We start from the raw sequence: 8,287 nt of genomic DNA on the forward strand, positions 1-8,287 counted from the left end.
GGGAATTATCTAAAAGGCTGGGAATGTTTAATTTGTTATAAAGGAAAAAAAAAAAAAAAAAAAAAAATCCCATCTGTTTCCAATCTGTACTTTCCCCTTTAGTAAAAGCTGTATGCATACTCAAAAATATTCAGGGAATTATCTAAAAGGCTGGGAATGTTTAATTTCTTTTCAGGGTGGAAAAAAGTATACCTCCATCTGTCCTTAGAACAAACTTGAGTATCTCTCAAACTAAGAGGTATGGGATGATCAGTGTATTCTCTGCTGCTTCAGGAATTTGTAGCAGTCAGGAACTATATTAATAATACTACACTGCATTGTCAGGCCCTTTTATAAGACTAGCAGGTTTATCTTTATTCATGTTTTAAATCTSACAAAGACTACCAGGTTTTAGAAAAAATCTGCCTTTTCTTACTTAATGCTTACGGATTTTCAAAGGTTTTAAATGTTACTAGGACATGGGCACTTTACATCATAACCTAATGAACAAGTGTTGGACTTGCTTTAATAATGAGAGACTGAGTAGGACATGATGCCCTTGCTAAGAGAGAATGAATAAATAGCTGGAGGATGCAACTTTTCATTAGTGTAGTATTTTAATACATAKCTTCCATGGGTTAAGAATTCAGCCAGCTACCTTTGGGGATGCCCAAACACTGTAAGTGGACCCATCCATTTGTTTTAGTGGGATAAGGCAAGGATGGTTCTGTTCTTTTAAGGTTATCTTTTCAGTGAAAAAAAGAACAAAACTTGCATTGATTTAAACACATAACCAAGGTCATGGTTAAAGATGTGATTCCTGACTTTGATAATGAATTGCTGCTCTCCCAAAAGACCATGCAGTATTCTAGTAGAAGTAACATTTGCAGGTGACATATGCACAATTCAATATCTTTTTTTCTGAAAGGTCTAGGACTTAGTTAAAACAAGGTAGCTAAAACTGATTTGATTTAGAGGTTTCTAAGAGTTGTTAGACCACTCTATAGTCACCACACACATACATAAACTTAAACATTTGGTTTGCTGTGGCAAACTAGGTATCATGGAATCATAGAATAGTTGGGTTGGAAGGGACCTTAAAGATCCTCTAATTCCAAACCCCTGCCATGGGCCRGGACACCTTCCATTTGACCAGGTTGTTCAGAGCTCCATTCCACCAGGTCTTAAATATTTTTAGAGATGGGACATACATAGCTTCTCTGGCTAACCTGTGCCAATGCCTCAGGTCCTTCAGTTACTCTTCAGTATAGATCTCAAACAAAGGACCATTACTATTTAAGATTTAACACTACATTTACATTTGGAAAATAAGTCATTTTCTCAACATTCATACTTCCAAATGCTTCAGTACTGCCTATGCTCTTAGGACAAGGGCTGTATTTCTCCATGGCCTGATTGTCACTGCTTCTTTGCAGGAGGATGACTGTGGATCCCAAGAAGGTGATCTGACAGGTGATTTCTCTGACACTCTGGAAGATTCCCAATGTGCTCTGTAAACCCACACTTGGGTGTACAAACTCAATCCAGACAGAGTTCCTGCTGCATTTGGTAGAATTGTTCTGTTGGCTAGCATGTCCACAAAGATGGGGTTAGTAACAAGGCCAGAACTGTGTGGTATGTTCATCAGCTGTCCTCCCTCTTGAAGTTTCTCAGTGAGCTGTGCACACATGAACACACACCGTTTTTTTTTTCCTCCCACGCACACAAGCTCTGTGGTAAGTTGCTCAGTGAGTTGTGACACGTATTAATGTTGATAGCCTCTGAAGTTGTTGGGTTCTTTCTTCTGGTGGCTGACCACTGCAGTCCTCTTTGTAAAGTTTTCCACCAAACTCAGAGATAATTTTCGTTAAAGCTCTCTCCAGTTTAGTCCCTTAAGCATGGGTGTCTTGCTACTCATGAATGCAAGCAACAAAGAAAAGCAATAAATCTCTTTGAATAATGTGCCAGTGCTCTACTGCTACATAACTGTCATTCTTAAGTAGAGGATGCCTATTTACCAACTAAAGAATATTGGCAAGGATTTAAAGCATTTTAAAATAATTCTGCTGCTTCCAGAATTTGGATTATTGACCCTTAACYTGAAAACTGGTTTTGCAAATATACTACAGGAAATACACTGTATACTTAAGTTCTCCCATGAAAACAAAAAATTGTGTACCAAAATAAAACGATTAAGGGCCAGAGCCATAACAGATTTAGACTTGGATAGGGCTRTAAAAACACTTCAGTGAATGTACTGTGAATGTACTTGACAGGATAATTTCTTTTTACCAATATACACAGTGTGACAACAAATAAAGCATGACATAAGGAATTGTTTGATATTTTTTTTAATAGTAGCATATTTCCATTGGCTTGCAATGCTTAAAGAACTGTGAAGTTGTTTGAACATAAGGTTGCTACATGAAGCTTCTTGCAATTAGCTTGTACCAGAAAGGAAACATCAGATTTTGTTGGGAAGGGCTTGGATCTTTCATGGAGCTACAGGAAGAAGAGCTTGTAGCCCCTTTCATAGCCTGTGGAAATCTCCCTCCTGTGTAGGACTCCTACTGGTATTGCTGGTTGGTTTGTTTGAACTTCTTGATATGGGATAATTCAAGTGAGTAGTCAATATGAAGGTTTGTCATCCTCTGCATTTGGATGTCTGATTAAGCATGACTGGCTGTGATTGGGATTTTAAGTACCAGCAGGCTTCCCAATTACCTCAATTATCTTTGCCCCAGGAATGATTGCTATTTCCAGGCACGCATCCTGTTGCCTGCAGTTTCTCACTCAGGTTTTTCTGGCACCATTCTTACAGTAATAGCCTTTACCACAGCATACTACAGACTAACAACTATCCCACAGTACCTCCTGAGTACACTGCAGCACTGACACAGTTTCTGCATGCATTTGCTAATTCTTCTGCTTCCACTCTATTTTAGGAATATTCAGAAACTTTATTTTATTAAAATTTACTTAAAATTATAGCAATTGTGTGTTAGTGCTTAGAACACATTCTATCCAAAAGGCATTTCTTGTAATTTCCTCTCTGAGTAAATARACCATGTCTAAAAGGGAGTTAATGAAAAAAAATAGACTAAAAAGTTATCAGAAACTATTTACAAGTAAAACAAGCAGWTAAATGTGTAAAATTATTTCTGTTCAGGTCCCTGCTCTAGTAGCTCTTCTGGACATAACTTATTTGGCAAAACTATGGGTAAATATGAAAAATATTTTATTAATTTCAAATGTATGCCCCGTCATGCCATTTTGTAGAGAATGTTGCCTAAACATATGAGACATACCTGAGTTTTCTCTGCCAGGATCCATATTAATATTTTGGCTTCTAATGCTTAAATTGCCATTTCCTGAAGCAAGACCTGGGCCCTAAGAAATTAACCCAAGTGAACATTTTACTTGCACTTGAAACCACCAGCAGTTGTTTCTGTGGTTTTTGCTGTAGAATGGARCTTCCTTCTTATATTTAATCCTCAAATATGTAACTCACATATGTAGCCAGCTGAAATGATTGTGTAGATTTTGAGAGCCATATGCAGACTTTAGACATGCTGCAAACACATGCAAGCTGTTGCATGACAGTGAAACAACAAAAACATAACCACAGCCTAATTTTTCTTTCAGTCATTACTAGCATTGGTATCCCCTTTCTCCCTGAGAGAAATCCATGGTGAAGTATTAATAGCAACATGCTGTTGACTAAACATCTTCAGATGTAAGCAAAACCCATTTAAGCTTGGATAAGCACTAAGAAAAAAAGAAAAGTGAGTATTAATAGAGTTCAAAATGACCAAGAAAAGGCTTTGCAAGACTAATCTAGGAAGGTATGGTGACTTTTCAGAAGGTGTTGTCTTTGAAGTAATACAATCTTCTGTTTTCATTTGGAGTAAAAAAGAACCTGTCTCCCTCTGCTGGTTTTCAGAGAAAAAAAAAAGTTTATAGATACTAAAAAAAATGAGGCTGCAATTTTGATAAAAATTACCAGTTGCTTTAGAATTAGCTCTTAAAACTTTTTGCCTTTAAATACATAGAAGTGACCCTGAAGCTATCAGCCTTGATTAGCTGAGGATTGGTAGATTGTTGTAGTGTTTACTCTGTTTAAGCTTAGTGTCTCTGTTTAAGCTTAGTGTCTTAGTATATTTAACATGATTTCTTTAACAAAAGATAATTTTTTTTTGTCTTTAATTCAAACATCACTGAATCTTGCAGCTATCCTGAAGAGCAACCTCATACTGAAGCTGCAGCTGTAGTTGCATAATTTTCCTGTCCTGCAAAGTCTGACTTGGTGTACTTTCAAATTCAAACTTTGTGTTGCAGTCCACACCCCAGTGAATGAAATYCCGGGAATTTCCATGCTGCACGAAATGGGTGTGGGTTTTTTACTACGTTTTGATACATGTCTCGGATTCTGTGAAGAGATTTTGTCTTTGGTAGGACATGCTCTGTCTTCCTATTGTCAGGGGAAACACATTTGTCCTATAATCCCTGTGCTCCCACTAACAACGTCTCATTTACTAAAAGGATACTCTAACAATAGACATGAAGTTTATTACTTCCAGTTAGTTAAAGGCAAGCAGCAATTTCAGTAATTCGAGGCATTTACCTGTTACATTTGGAGGGCACATAAATGCATTTTAGGTGCCAAGAAAATTAAGGATATTGTGGCTTTAAAGGGATTGTTTTCAATAGTTCTTTTTTGTTTTGATGGGGGTGTTTGGTTGAATTTTGTGTGTTTTGCTTTTGTTTTGTTTTTTATTTCCCATGTGTTACAGTCACCAAAATACATTTGTTAAGCTTTGTTATGTGTAGGTGTCCTTTTGATCTAAGTATACATCAGGCTTCCTTGTGTTCCTATTGTTAAAAAGGGCATCTGCCAGCAACAGTTTGTCACATTTCCAGTTAATACCATCGTCAATATTGTGGTTACACAGGTTGATTTGTTCTTTGCATATGCTGTGTGTCAGTTCTTTTGGGATGTTTGACTATCAGCATAGTGAGCACAGCACTTACTCTCTCCAAATATTTGACCAAATTCTCTCATTTATTCTGTCTGTGGTATGCAACTTAAATTTTCATTGAAATGTTATTTAATAAATTGTGGGGGTTTTACAAGACATAGCTTTATMCAGTGTCTCCTAAAAAAAAAAAAGAAAACCAAAACTGTGATGCTGCTGAGACACACACCTTGTGCATTGCTTTTACACGGGCACATGAATAACTTCCTGTAGGAGAAATACTTTAAAGATGACGTCATTTCTGCATGTGGGAATGTGTAACTTGTAATCATCCATTCCTAAGCAAGTCTTCAGGCTATGCCATTGTTCCCTTCTTGACTCAGCTCTCTAGGGAATAGTGTCACTTTACTTACCTTCCTTGGCTTCCGAGGACAATCAGTTCTCTTACTTGAAGCAGAACTACTTCAGCTGCCCAGAGAGGCTATGTGGCATCTGACATACAAATGATATTTCTAAAAACTAACTGGTACCACTTTCAGAATGCACCTGATAACTGGCACATATGAAATGTGAATGTAGCTGAGAAACAATGAAAGCAGAGGCAAAAGTACTTGTGTTGGAGTTGYTYTTGGGTGTAAAGTGCTGGCCTGTATCAAAAATAGYGTGGCCAGCAGTGATTGTCCCCCCGRAGTTGGCACTGGTGAGATGGCACCTTGAATCCTGTGTCCAGTTCTGAGCCCCTTGATTCATGAAAGACATTGAGGTGCTGGAGCAAGTCCAGAGAAGGGCAAKGAAGTTGGTGAAGGGTCTGAGGAGCAGCTGAGGGAGCTGAGGGTGTTTAGCCTGGAGAAAAGGAGGCCCAGSRGAGACCTTATTGCTCTCTGCAACTCCCTGAAAGGAGGCTGTAGGCAGGTGAGGGTTGGTCTCTTCTCTCAGACAGCCAGCAACAGGACAAGAGGAAATGGCCTCAAGCTGTTCCAGGGAATGTTCAGGCTGAACATCAGGAATAATATTTTCACTGAAAGTGTTGTCAAGCACTGGAACAGACTGCCCAGGGAGGTGGTGGAATCACCATCCCTGGAGGTGTTCAAGAAATGACTGGACGTGGTCAGTGCCATGGTCTAGTTGATAGGGTGGTATTCAGTCAAAGGTTGGACTGAGTGATCTTGGAAGTGTTTTMCAACCTTAATGATTTTGTGACTCTGAGAAAGCAAAGGAAGGAGTAGCACACTCAGTTTGTATTCAGTGTGATAACATGAAATCAGTGTTTATTAAACATTAGATGATTTCTGAATGCCTTTCAAAAATGAGATATTGCTAAAAAGGATGGGCTTAAGTTATTTTTAAAACATGCAGAATAGCAGGAAAATTTTCTGACAAGAAGAAAATAATTTSCAAAGAAAGGCACAGAYAGTTCCTACCATTTTTGTGGCACTGGTCAGRCTTGATAAGTCTAAAATTCTTCACTAATGCACAGAATAGATCAAATCATCTTTCTTATTTCAACTAGCAAGATTGTATTTGACCTACTGTCACATATTATGTAATAACATGATGGAGGTTGGTCAATCATAAAGTCAYGATCATRGAATCATGGAATCATAGAATGGCTTGGATTGGAAGGGACCTTTGCAATATCTCACTCCAACATGATCTTGTTGCAACTGATGGGTGTGGCAACTGCCTTTTGTTCAGACTAAGCAGATTAATGCTCCTTCAGTTAGCAACAGATGAAACATCGACAAGTAGTTATCCCAGGTCTAAACCCTATGGCCAGTGAGTCATAGATGCAATTGGGAGCAGYTTAATGTAACTTATATGTGAAGGGGAAAGCAGCACAAACACCATGGAACTGSTTTGCAGCAAGATCCCAGTCAGAAAGGCACCGTGTCTCTCTAAAGCATMATTTCTGTGGGTCACTAATAGATCCAATGCTCTCCTGGCCAGGATCACCTCAGGAGCCCAGCAGCGGAGGTGGCCAGGAGACACAACTGCCAGGAGAAAAGGTCGGAAATGCAATCTGAAAAGAAGGTGTATTTGGACAGAAACTCTGGAAAGGAACCAGAGCTTGAGCTTGCAAGCAAAGTAGATTCCTTCTACTGATGTTCCGCTGTGTTCAAAATAGGAGCCGAATTCACTTATTGCCGGTCAAAACTGGAATGGCATTAGAAAGGATGGATTTCTACTCCTAATAACTGTCAGCCTGAAAAATTTCTGATGACTTAGATCACAAGGGTAGTAAGAACTCTGGTATTTTTTTTAATCTGTATAATTAAAGTCATGTCTATGATGATTCTTCAGGAATTATGTGTCAACCTTCCAAGTTCCCATTTTGCTCACATTGAAATCACCTGCAAGGGCTTTCATTGACCTTAATAGTGCCAAGTCAAGATTCATCCACTAGATTTATCCACTAGAAAATGCTTAGATGCTAAAATGGTGGAGTTTATGTATAACCRCACAGAAAATGTCAGTGCCCCCAATGTATTTCTGACTAATTTTTGATAACTGATTTATATTGTAGTTTCTAAACTGATGTGTCTTTTCATGTGTCTTCTATACYTCATTAAGTGTTTTGTATTTTTTAGAATTTCAGTGTGCTAAAAGTGCTGAATAAAGTATCAATAGGCATAAACTGAATTCTTAGCTTATTTTAAGTAGTWTCCCCTGAGTGGACGGAATATAAAGTTATTCTCTCTGAAATTCTTTTGCAACTACATTAAAAATCGTATTGTTAGTTTTAAATGCTCATGACCACTTTTAACTTGATCTGATGAAAGCCCATTGTCTGAACTTTGTATAAAATCCCACATGCAGTATTTTTGGGCATACCCAAAGCATTTTGTTCTTTTGAAGYTATTGTGAAGGTCAAACCAAAATATTTGGTATTTTTGAAACGTGTTGGTATGTCAGGAAGGTTGGAGTTGACAACAGCGATCTGCCCTTGCCGGCCAAGTAGTTTCTGAAGTTAAGTTAAACAGAACTCTGTGTAGTGGAACGTGTTGTTCCAGCCCACCGGGGTCGAAGGTGTTTATCCCCGCAGCCAAGCCCCATGTGCTGKGGGCTGCCCAGCTTCTCCAGCGTCAGTGCTCGGCCCCGTCCCCGCCGCGTCCCGGCCCTTCCCCCGCTGCCGCCGCCTGAGGAAGTCCATTGTGTCCGCGGCGCGGCTCCGGCCCCCGACGGACATTTCTGGTGCGTTGTGCAAGTTTCCAGTCATGCCGAGCATTCTTGGGAAGATCGGGCGATAAGGGGAGGAAATGACGGAGAGTCACCCCAGCGCCACCCGGCCCCGCGGTCCCCGGCCGCAGCCGCCCCCCCGGCGGGCCGGGGCC

This window comes from Malurus melanocephalus, unplaced genomic scaffold, assembly GCF_030028575.1.
Source record: "Malurus melanocephalus ecotype Western Australia unplaced genomic scaffold, MMel_1.1 scaffold_106, whole genome shotgun sequence".
NCBI classification, from domain to species: domain Eukaryota; kingdom Metazoa; phylum Chordata; class Aves; order Passeriformes; family Maluridae; genus Malurus; species Malurus melanocephalus.